The 13,385-nt window shown below is 41.4% G+C and overlaps 1 pseudogene; it reads left to right on the forward strand.

The window, feature by feature from the left end:
* Positions 1 to 6,259: 6,259 nt before the first annotated feature.
* Positions 6,260 to 9,946, forward strand: LOC105900237 (annotated as a pseudogene).
* The last annotated feature ends 3,439 nt before the right edge of the window (positions 9,947 to 13,385 follow it).

The following is a 13,385-nucleotide window of genomic DNA, read 5'->3' on the forward strand; positions in this document are numbered from 1 at the left end:
GGAATACAAATAGGCGTAGATTTAAGGTTAAGGTTACAGTGAGGTGCTATTTACAGTCAGGGCCAGAGTACGAGTTTCCTGAGAGAATCAAATAAGGTTAAGATCAGGTCATGGTTAGGGTTTGGATTACTTGAACATTATGGCCAGGTAATTGATTATTATAGCTTGCTAGCAGGTTATTGATAGTTTGTAGTTTATTAAGTAGATTGGATTAGTATTTAAGACATGTTTATAAAGTCAAAACTGGAATTGGGAATGACGTATCAAGTGAAACCAAATAAATCATGACTTTATTTCAGACATGATCCAAATACTTTTTTATGTATGGTCATGTAGTGTGCAATCAGTGCAGTATTACGTTTTCTGAAAACTCAACCTAATAGCGAGTATCTATTCCTTTTCCCGTTTCATTCTTTCCCCTCCTCCCTCGTCCATACTCACTTTTCAACCGCCTCAAGCAGAGCCCGGCCCTAGGCCAGCCAAGTGCACATGAGAAGGCAATAACAGTGAATCATTGAGTTTTAGTAGACGAGGGTCGAGCCAATAGCAGCGTTTGAGGCAGCCATTTTGAATCACTTCTGTGATGGGTGGTTACGCCGAGTCTAATTTGGTAGATTGTTTGTGTACTGTATGACTGTTAAATAATGCCGTGTATTGACTTACCGTTGGAAGTGGAATCATGGCACCGACCCCGTATTTCCTCTGTGAACGCCTCAGATGTATCAGTGGAAATGGGATTGCTGCATATGGGTAGTGTTGCTTCGATTATTGCGAAGATTATTTATGTATTACATAGTGTCAGAATGGGATCTGCCTGCCTGTGATTCTCTCTCTCTCTCCCTCTTTCTCTGTCTCTTTCTCTCTCTCTCTCTCTCCCTCTCTCTCTGTCTCCCTCTATTATGTCTCCCATGTCACATTACAATGAGCCTCTCCTCTACCTCAATTCTCAGACTCCATTTCACATTTCACACCTTCGTCTCTTCCTCCCAGTCTAGCCTAGTCACACAAGAACCTCACCTCTTTAGCGTTGTTTATTGATTTTGTCTACTCTTCTCCGTCACTCCACACCTCCTTCTCTCATCTTTTTCCTTTACTTGCCTCACAGTGCCTCTGCCTCTCTTTTTCCCCTCTCCCCTCTCGTTCCCCTCCTCTTCCTCCATCTCAGATGTTTAATCAGTTCATCAGGCAGCCTCCTCTCACAGGGGGACTCTGAATTATTGATCGAAGGGCGAGGATGAAAAGGAGGTGAAGCAGCAGGGAGAGGAGGGAGAGAGAGAGAGAGAGAGAGAGAGAGAGAGAGAGAGCAACAGGGATGGAGGGAGGGGTAAGGGAGAGAGGTGATGAGAGGAGAAGAAGAACAAGGGCAATCTCTACAACACAGGTAGAGATGAGGGAGATAAGAGGAACAAGTGTAAGAGGAGACAGAACACGTAAATAGTCCAGGGGAAGTCTGGAGAGGGGCGACTGACCCCCCTTGCAGATGGTTTTGTCTGTGGGGTTTTCCCCTGAGATGAGAGATAAAAGGACTGGGCAGATGGGGGGTGGGCTGGGGGTGGTGGTGGGGGGTTACAGATAATGTCTTTTTACTTTTTCAAGATGGCGAAAAAAGATTATGGTTTTCAGGTAGTCTCTGTTAGTTTTGCTCCAGGCTCACTGGAGTGAATGGCTGTACATGTTCTGTCTACCAGTTTACATTGGCAGAATGTGCTAAATGAATACAGATGCTATATTGTCTCACTCTCCAAACCTGCATGGGCTTTTCTACAGAGCACGTTAACCAATAGTGACAGTCTTTTAGAGTCATACCTGCCTGCTTTGACCTTGTCTTTACTCAGCCAAGATCACTCCTCCCCAAAACAGTTTAGTCACAATAAGTGTTTCATGTTGGGGGTAGAAATGTCCTCGACATCATAAACAAATCTCTGGAGTTGTCCCTTCATTTTTTAAGCAGTTGCAGCCTTTGCTGAAAAGCTTAATCTGGATCCTGATTCCTGGCCCTAAATTATGGAACAGCCTCCCATTTTATATCAGATCTGCTGCCTGCTTAGAGACTTTTAAAGCCAGACTTCAAATGTTCTTTTACAAACAGGCATTTCCTGGATTTTAATTAAGTGTTGTGGTCTTTTTAGTACCTTTGGGTTCAGTCTGAGGTTGTGCTTTAAGTTCAGACTGAGGTAACCCGATTGGTTTTGGTGAAGTCTACTCCTAATTCTAATTTATTGGTCTTTTATTGTGTTTTACTTTTATTTGGTTTACTTATCCATTTTTACCACACGGTGTGCACTCTCTTTCAATCCGCCCATTATCATCTCAAGTGCAGCGAGCCTCTGCTAACCATTTAGCCGCTTCTCCGAGAATCGGCCCGTCTCTAATGATTTCTCTGACGGCGCTAGTGCTCGCTCGCTCGCTCGTCAGCGCTAGTCGATGAGCGGGAGACTGTGAACGCCACTGGACCCTTGATGAGCAGCCACTTGTGCCCTCCTCTCCTTTTCTCTCTGCCCCGTTTCTTCTTTCTTTTTCGAGACGAGATGGGGTTTCAATCTTCTACACCGTTCCCTGTAATAACATTCATTATCACATATCAATGTCACAGAGTTTCGCTCGAGTTAGCGAGTGTGTTTTTGAACGCAGCTGAACGGGAACAATAACAGTAAACAGGAGGAGTTATCCACGTTCTCTTTATCGGCACCTCCCTCTGAGGGTGTGGAGGCCGGGCCATAATTGGCAAACAAAATACAACATGTATGTGGTGAATGTGGTGTGTGTGTGTGTGTGTGTGTGTGTGTGTGTGTGTGTGTGTTTGTGTGTGTGTGGAACATGAGGTAATGAGTGCAGAATTCCCACGGTCACACCTGTAGATAAGTTTTAGGGTTTAAGTCTCAAAATGAAACTGAAGCACTAGAGAATGAGATGATTTCATAACTTTCGTTATACATACTGTACGTGGAAAATTGACTCCGCACATTTGGGGACTGACTTGTACATTACTGTGTATCCGGAGATTTTAAAACCAGACGCCCGACGCTTTATGTTAATTATATAAATAGTAATGTTAATAATATATAAATACTGCTGGCGAAGCGAATATTGACTCTGCTGTTCACCCCAGCAACACCCACCTACAGTATATAGCTTGCTATTGCCATACAGGGAGTATGATCCAGTTGAGACCTTTTTTCTGCTCAGTAGTGGCACCAAGCACGTTTTCTAACTTTCCCCCTAACTATTGTCTCCCACCTGTCTTCATTCACATGCTTGCTTATTTTTGTACAATGTAACAGACGTCAAAGGAGAAGATTAGTATGTACAGTACATCCCAATCCTAGCACACATCATTCTTCATCTTGCTTTCCTGTTCTTTGTTAAAGCTTATTTACCCAACTGCGAGGGCAGCAGAGTGTATTTTTAGATTATGGTGATGACATTTATATGCTGATACATATGTTCCCTCGGTAAGTGGCGTATGCACTCTGACATGTAATAAATCTCACTGCCTGTAGAGGCTCATTGGTATTTTTCTTGGCTTTCCTCCCAGCCTTGGCTTCCCTCTCCAGGACTACTATCATCAGAAACGTGTCCCTTAGAAGCTTACATTGAAAAGCAAAGTGGCTTTTAATGGAAATGAATTTCAATCACGTCGTCTTCAGACGACAGAGACTAGAATAACTGGTGGCACACAAATCTGTCATGTAAATTCTGTGTGGGAACACTGTGAGTTCTAGTTCGGTTCCTTCTGTTACTTTGAGCTCTAGTTCTAGCTCTGTCTTGTGCAGATTGAGTACTCCATACTGATACCTACAGCAACTGACAACCTAGAGAGATATATATATAAAATATATATAAAATTGTGCCAAAACAGCTCATACCTCTGTCCTTGTCTGTTTTCACAATGCGCTGTCCTCACAGTATATCAGGATGAAAGGACTTCTCTGTTGCCTGACTTTTCACAATGCACAAATGAAGGTTGAAGCAACTCCGTAATGCTGACAAAAGACATAACAAAAGACATAACATCAGGCTTTTCAACTGGAGCTGTCAGTCTGTAAGTATTCTGTAAGTTGTTCACAAAATCCGCCCCCGTCCAATCGTGTGCGTTCAAACAGGAAACAGTGTCTCAGGGCAGCACATGCACTTCCTGCCTGTATTAAACTAGAAGACAGGAAGGGTAGACAACACACTGGGTATCTTTAAGGGTGGCATGTAGTCATGTGCCACTCTAATCACTACTCCATTCTGCTCACTGAAAACAATGTGCCCCTAATCAGTGTGAATGACTTCAGAGTGAATTTGAAATTAGAGCTTCTGATTATGTGTCATTTTCCTTTGTCCCTCCATATGGTGACCGTGTGGCCATAAAGCACGGCACGCTCCACCGCGCTCTACTCTACTGTTGCCTCTCCCTGTCACTCCCTGTCACACACACACCACGTCATTATGCAAATGTCACTTACCCAGTCTGACAAGGGGCCATGACGTTAGGGCATTAATGTGCTGAACTCAACATGACCGATGAATGTACTGTGCCGGATGTGAATTTTTAAAATGTGCTACATAAATGGCAACCAGTCATCTCTTGCCCCTCTGAAAGAGGTTTTTTTTTCAGTTTTTTTTTGGAGCGGTTTCAAAACTGGCATCCTGTGCCTGTGGTTTGACATGGAGGCAGACTTACCTAAACCTCTTTACTGTTTTCATGAATGGGCATTCAGAGATGAGTCTCTGTTTGACAAGAGGGCCACACGGCTGAAGTGGTGAAAAAAGTAAGATCCAGGGAAAGTAGTGTCCTCATATAAACACAAAGACATGCACACACTAGCTTGGGACTCATCAAGAGGTGACCTATAGATCTGTTGGGTGTTGACGAAGACCTTAATCTCCTATTGTTACCTCAAAATTCAATACATTGGACATATTCTTGATAGGTAGTTTCATAAATTAGCATAAATTAACACACATAGACACACATTCCAGTTCATGGGCAGCATACTCCCGACAGTACACAAGTGTGCCAAATTTAGTCGAATAGGGTCACATTTCAACAACATTAACTTTATCTTTTAATGAATTACCTCAATACCAAGTCCTAGATTTAACATCTATATAATTTTCATACAATGTGTACAGTGTTTATGTATCATGTGTTTAATTCAGTGGTTACCTCTTTGTATTTTCCCAGTCAATGAAAATTATAACCGCCTAAGTCATAATCATAGCAGTGTCTTTTCTTATCATTGTAGAACTCTAAGGCTGCAAGACTTCTAATCTAATCTTGGGAAAACAGCTTCAATTATTTACTGTCTAGTGGTTTCTCAGCAAAGTTTTAATTTTTTTCTTCCCCAGATTCCACCGTAACCATGCCTGTTACTAGCCTCAAGCCTAGGGGAACTTGGGCTAGTACAAACAGGTCCTTTACACTTAAGAAGTGAAGGACAAAAGCAGGTGTCAAAAGCATGGAGTTCAAACACAAGCTCCCACATTCCTTCTCTTATCCCTGCCTTGCCGAGTGCCTTCAATGACCCCTCGCTGCTCCCTAGTGGACTGGAGTTAACCAGACATGATTGAGTGCATGCGTGTCTGTGTGTGTATGTGTGTATGGGCGTGCGGCACTACTGATAGCCCGTTACTCTTATCGCACACACAGGCCGTTCAGGTAAGAGGTACTGTCTCAGTGCATGACTACAACTGGCATCATACTAAAAGTTTAATTTGTTGGAACGCGGTACATGATAGTAAAACATTTTGGGTCCTTGATTAATGACAAACTAGTGGTGATCTGCCACATAGTGCCACATTGTATGGAGGAGGAGGACAGTACTGAGACTGAGCAGCACTGAGAAACTGAGGCAGTGCAGAATATTGATACTGTTGTGAGGTGATTACCTAAGCTGACAAGAGACTGTGCCCATGAAAACTGATACAAATTGACAAATGGTGACCACAGCTACAGCGGTACAGGTGTCATAAGAAAGACATCCCAAACAATTTCACCTTCACATTAGAAATGAGGTAATTTACAGAAGGACACTTAATGAAAAACAGTCATCAACATTCACGAGGACTCCTTTATGTTCATGACAGTTGTCTTGTCATGGTTATGACAGGACTGTCAGTCTCATGCACACCCATTCAAATAAAGTGTTACTGAACGTATCACAGTCTCTGGTGTTGATACAAAAATGCAACAATCTCAAAATTTGCAATGAAAATCATATGACGGTGAACTCATGTTCAACGGATGTGTGTGTGGTGGTGGGGGTATGTTCCTCCTCATTCAGACAGTTACCACAAGACTAACCACGCTAGGCTCCAGGCCTCAGGCTGTTCAAGGACGTCACAAATCACGACTGCCTCTCACACACAGAGAAACACAAACAGTACAGTAAGTGACAATAATATGTACCGTTTTCCAAGCGTTTTTTCTGCATCTCTCTTGAGCTATTTTTACTGTCTTGCAAAATAAAAGCCTAGTTTTACAACCAGTTGAATGAATGAATGCATTCATTTGTCATTGGAGAGAGCAATTTGAAGTTGCCCTCCCCCCATATCAAAAAGGAGACTTTGCTCTCCATAGTACATATAAGGTTAATCTGTATTTATGTGGTCACATTTAGCAACTCCGTTCATCTGACCAAAGCGTGATGGCACAGCAGGAGTACACACTTCTCGGGGGAATCGATGTTTTCATACAAGGGAGCTGTTTTCTCCCTACGCAACTTTGACAGTGGAGTAGTTGGAATGCTCGAGACCTTGGACAGTTTGGAGAGCTTTCAAATAAGAGACGATGACATATTCATTGTCACGTTCCCCAAATCTGGTAAGGCTGTTTTTGTCACATTTTATTTCTGTGTATCTTCAAAGTGGACAAATACTTAAATTCAGAAACAGAATTGCTAAGTAAACGTGTTTTAATCTGACATGTGAACTCCCAACTGGAAGTCAATGGAAATTAGAATATTTTGAATTGAACGCCATCAATCAACTGAGACAATAATGAAAACATCAAGTGTTGCTCTTGTGGTACTCTTGTAGCGCTCTTGTAGCAATCATATTGTGGCACCATGCACGATACCACCCAGAGCACGTTAAATAACCACACAGATCTACAGCTCAACAGCAGATCTCATACACGAGGGTAACACTGCCTGCACTCACTCACATTGACGTGGGATAGATACACTAAAGCAAGTGGGGTATTAACAACATAACATAAACAAAATGATAGCAGTAGTACGCTGACATTATATGCAAAAGGAAAACACGATCCACATTCCAAATTTAACATTAACCACATACGTAATTAACAACTCCAGGCAACACGCAAAGCATCATGGGAACAAACCCACTTATATGGTGTCCAGGAAATGCCATTGCACGCTACAAGATATCATTTAAAATTCATCACATCCTTTGTGTTTATGCAGTTAAACCATACCCATACGGTCTCTCTTTATTCACAATGTACACGTCAGGTACAATTTAGATTGCAGTACCTAATCTCCATTCTTTATGAGGATGATCATCCTGAGATGTTGGATAAGGCTACATACAAATGTGTTCCCTGGCTGGAGTACGTCCAACCAGGTGTTGAATAACAACACAAGGAAATCTCCCAGGATGTTCTGCACTCATCTGCAAGAACACATGGTTCCGCGGAGACTACAGAGCAACAAAGGCAAGGTAGGTAGAACATAAGCGTTGAAAGCTCCAAAAAGTTAGGCTAAAGTATGATGGCTTTGGTATGATGTAGTATGATGGCTACTGGTAGGTCTTGTTATAATGAAATAATAAGCTAATGCAAAAAAACATCTACTTTATAAAATCTAACATGGATGGGTAAAACCAATTGAATCCCATGACAAAAAAATGAAATTGAATGGAAACCAAATGAAAAAGTTAATTAATATAGATATCATATACATAGATACATCTATACTCAATTGTAATGTTCAATTTTGTAATGTTTATGTTTGACCACTAGGTCATTTATGTCATGAGGAACCCTAAAGATGTTCTGATGTCGTACTTTCACTTCTCAAAAATGGCAAACATTATAGAGACTGGTAGAAGTAAGGAAAATAAACTTTTTTTTGCATTTCCGACATTAACATAAAATTGTTAACTTTTGAATCATTTTTGCGTTATTGTTTCATGGTTCCATTTGTGTTGCCATTCAGTCTTAGGTGGATGCTGGTTTGATCATATAAAGGGATGGTTTAACAACAAAGACAAATACAACATACTGTTCGTGAGCTATGAAGAGATGATCATGGTAAGAGAACATCTGCTTTCACTAACCAGGCTCGAAAGCTTCAGCTTTCAGTCATTCAGATACAGGGGCACATGCTTCAAGATTGTTGGTGATCTTTGGTGCCACATTCTAATTTACACTATATTTATATTATATATATATATATATATATATATATAATACCACATTCTATGTACTGTATACTCAGTCATAAACAAACTAAAGGGTCTTCAGGAAATCATGTTAGCCACCCAATTACACACCAGGTCTCACACCTGTAGCCTAAAATAATTAAGAAGCAGGCCATTGCCCACTGGTGTCTGGAGTATGATAGTGGAAGTGTGCGGACTAATCAAATGTACCTTACTTCTTTACATACCTAGCTATCTGTCTCTTTCCCTCTCTCAGTCTCTTTTTGTCCTTTTCACTGACTAGAATCTGAGATCGGTGGTCATGAATGTCAGCAAGTTTGTTGGGAAGAGTTTGTCTGATGTGGACGTTGACAAGATCATGGAACGGGTCACGTTTAAGAACATGAAGACTGACCCTAAAGCAAACTATGAACCCACTATTCCAAGGGACATATTGGACTTGAGCAAAGGCACCTTTATGCGGAAAGGTAAGGTGACCATGTTCAATTCAGTTCAGTTCAATTCAATTCAAATCAATTCAATTCAATTCAATTCAATTCAATTCAATTCAATTCAATTCAATTCAATTCAATTCAATTCAATTTTATTCATATAGTGGCAAAACAATGAAATTGTCTTTACAGAGCCCAGTGCCTGAACCACTTGTTTGATTATTCTGTCTTCTGTATAGAGTTTCTTAATGATAAAATACTTCCCTACATTTCACTCCCTTTTTTCAAACACAGGAACCATTGGGGACTGGAGGAACTCTCTGACGGTGGCGCAGAGTGAGCGCTTTGACCAGGTCTACCAGGAGAGGATGAGGAACCTCCCTCTCCAGTTCATCTGGGACGTTAAGGAGCTGCATGGCTGAATGTTATAGCATAAAGACACAGTTACTACTTCACACTGTCATTCTCTCTCTCTCTCTCTCTCTCTCTCTCTCTCTCTCTTTGACACACACACACACACACACACACACACACACACACACACACAATTAGGTATGCATGTGCAGGTTTGGAGAACAATGATTTGGGTTGTCACACTATAACTTTATATGTATGCGAAACGATGTATGTGAAATGAAATCTAACTTTCCAAGAGAGCTGCTCAGTTTGTGCATGATATGTCCTGACAATATTTTCATCAATTTTTCAAATATTTACTGAAATAACATTTCATATTATGCTATACAATAATGAAATATATAACAACTGATCCAAAATCAAAGCCTGTTTTTTGAAGATTGTCTTTTGACGTTTTAATATGACATAGCCCTGCAGAGGCGTAACTTTGTGTGTATTTCGTTTCCAAAGTAAAATGTATTGACAGGGATATCCCAGAATTCTCTTATTTTTTTCAACTGTGTAGAAATGCAAATAAAATTTGAGGCTTCAAAACCTACACACACTCTGGAGAGTCCCTCTTTTCTGGAACAGTTTTCTCTGGGAAGAATTTTGTGACACTGGAGTTGCCTTCACACCTTGAGGGACTTTGAAATACAAGACAGTGGTCTCTTCCCTGTCACATTAATAAACACATGAATAAACATAAACATAAACGTAAACATTCCCCAGCGTAAAGCTTTGTCTTTGCGTTTGAAGGTCAAAAGGTCAACCAGAGTGCAGACACTGGCCCATATCACTAGCCTACTGATTATTTATGTTCTATAAGTTAAAGCTGCATGAGTCAAATGAAGAGCAGTGTTAAATAATTATACAAAATATGTAATTTCTTTTGAAGGTCATGTGGGTGCACTTTAATAGACAAGCAGATCTGTGTTGTGTCGTTCTGCTTTGTCTACTAAATGCATTGTAGAATCATCCATATTTTCACAGTCCGTCTTTTTCTCTTTACTGATGTTAGCATGACTGACACCGTTGTGCACTTAGATAGATTTCTGTTTCTGAGACTGAATCAGAGCCCTAAGAGTGAAGATGTTACAAATATACAAAGTTGCTTTCCTAGGAGCATGGGTGGATCTGAACCTGACCTCCACTTCTCCAGATATGTGGAGTGCACATTCCTGATGCCACCGCTCCTTGTGTCTGACCACTGGGTGCAAGTCTTCCTGTTTCTTCACCTTATTCTGCAATGATGCATGGGTAATGTCTGACAAACCTGTCGTTTTTATGGTGTTTCTCATTTGAATTAGACACACCTTTAGGTGGGATGCATAGTAGGGTTAAAACCCCTCCTGTTTTCTGCACAGTATAAAATATGTTATTCTGTTATCAAGTTCTTTTTTTTGTCTTCTCTACTGCATCTGTCCTGAGCTGTTTGTACTGTGTTATAAATTGAAAGCCTGGTTGTAGAATACGTGTCTGATTCTGTTTTCGAAATGAAAGTCTTATTTCTAACACAAATGTATTCCTTTGCCTTTAGGCACTCAAATCTGAAACGGTTTAACGCTCACACACACTCACACACACACACACACACACACTCAAATCTGAAACGGTTTAACGCTCTCGAGCCTTCATCTAGGACATTAGCATGGCTGAATGTTTTAGCATAAAGTCACAACTACCACCTCTCTCTCTCTCACACACACACACACACACACACACACACACACACAAACAATTAGGTATGCATTTACAGGTTGGAGAACAATGCAAGTTACATTTAATCTGTCTCAGTTCATCTCTTTTCTCATGTCTTCCCATCTTTGGAGTGTTTGCAGTACATAATCTCTATTTTTGATGAGGATGATAATCCTGGGACGGTGAATAACTCTACATATGAACTGGCTGGTGCCCGTCAGACGAGGAGATCATTACAACACAGTGGAATCTCCCAGTGTGTCCTGCACTCCCCTGCAGGAGTCCATGGTTCTACGGCAACACAGGCAAAGTAGGTAGAGCATTCTTCTTGAAACCTCCAAAAAGCGTAGTATGAGGGCGCTTTTTGGAAGCCTATTGTAAAGAAAAAAAATCTCATCTCATAATAATAATCTCATAGAATCCCAAATGAAATACATATGGGTAAAACTAAACTAAATACATACCTCTGGTCACTACCTGCACTTTTTATGCTACAGACAATGGCAAAAACCCCCCTCATTTTCTCCAGAACCGTGACATCCTGGGTGTGCGCGGAGTAGTTAGCTTCGGTAAGCTTCCATGTAGCAAAAATCTCAGTTTACCCTCTTAACAGCACAGAAGATCACAGCATCCACTCAAGGTCAGATAATAAAAGTATGTTGGTAAGAACGGGAGCATTTCAGAGTACTTTGTTACCGACAGAATTTGCCAGGTGAGATTACTCCAAATCCCTGTGTTATTTTCCCACAGAGAATGGCTTTGACACAGAAGTCCATAAAGTGACGACACAACCTCAGAGGTGTATGGTCTCAAATGGAGGATACATAGCCCCCTACCCCAGCCCTCCAGCCCCCTACACACACACACACACACACACGCACGCACGCACGCACACACGCACGCACGCACGCACGCACACACACACACACACACACACACACACGCACACACACACGCACACACACGCGCACACACACGCGCACACACACACACACACACACACACACACACACACATACACAAAGACTGCTTTCCAATGAAGGGACTGTGTATGACCTTCCAGTAGGATTTAGGGCTTTCAGGCAAGAGAACAGGGATGCAGTGACCGTGGTTACATGGATTCGAATAACTGCCTTAGTCGGACTGAAATCGCATTATCCGTTTCATGTAAGCACCTTAGTCGGATCGTAGTCGGACCGCACATAGTCGGACTAACACCCCTGGATAACTCGATCCGATCCAGTTGATAGTTCGACTATTGCGGCATGTAACGGTGAATTGGATAAGGAACTGGACTTTGCGTCTTTGCGCATGCTTGAGATCCCGCCGCCCTCCTCCCTCCCTCCCTGCCAGGTCGTGACCCGGAAGACGAAAGAGACGATACGTTGTCTCAACTGTACATACTAACATACTTTATGAATATCCTGCAGACTGTCTCACAAGCTTATTCTTGTTGACTATGAACAAACATAACAGAAGAGGTCCGAAGATATGAGTACCTTTACAACCCCTCCTTAAAAACGTATAAGGACGTTCAAATTACGATACTTATGTGGTGCCAGTGTTGACAAAAACGTTGACTGCGACTGTTTGGACAGAACGCGCTAATTCACCGAACAAATACTTTCATATTAATTTCCCACCACTTGTTAGTCATGTCATCCATTCATATCGATGTGAATCAATCAATACTAATACATCTTTAACTGTGATGTGTTTTTGTTTCATTTCACAACGTATTTACTGTATAATCAACGATAGCAGGTGCCCGCTTGTAAACAGTCCACATTTTATTTGCTTAAAACACACAGCAGTACTGTCAAATCAGAAAGCAAATCAGCTGTCAAAGGGCTGTTACCTGACCAAATACCTTTCAAACTCGGTGATAGTATTCACAACTAATTTGTTCTTCATTCTATCAAATATGATGAAGTGTGGTCCGCGACGGCCACAAGTAAATTATTGCGACATTTCTAACATACAACTCAGAACGAAGAGAACACAGCCAGTAGTAGCCTAATCTAATAAAGAGTTGCCTAATCTATTAACAAGGTCATGGATTGGTGGCTTAAGACAGGAACTATGAAAAGAAAATTAAATGAGAAAGCCTCTAACATAGACAAGGAGAAAGTGGTTCAGCCTCATTTGGGAATTATCTCGCCGCGGAGTTGCATTCAAAACACTGTGTTTTTCTCCCGCTGAGACAGCAAGATGATAACTAGGCTATATTCTGTGTTGTGTGACGTTGGATAATGACAGCTCTTAATTATGAAAAGTTGACTACTAGGATGGCTGTATTAATGCCAGTGGGCTAGCCTACTGTTGGTAGTGAAATACTGCGGTCAGTATGCGCATCGTTGTGTTTTGTGATGTCTGTCTGAGTGTGTGATGGGAGTATGAGGCTGTGAGCGAACTATAGTTTGTAACATAACCAAGTCACGCATGGAGCAGGGTTCCAGA

Source organism: Clupea harengus, chromosome 24 (genome assembly GCF_900700415.2).
Source record: "Clupea harengus chromosome 24, Ch_v2.0.2, whole genome shotgun sequence".
NCBI lineage: Eukaryota > Metazoa > Chordata > Actinopteri > Clupeiformes > Clupeidae > Clupea > Clupea harengus.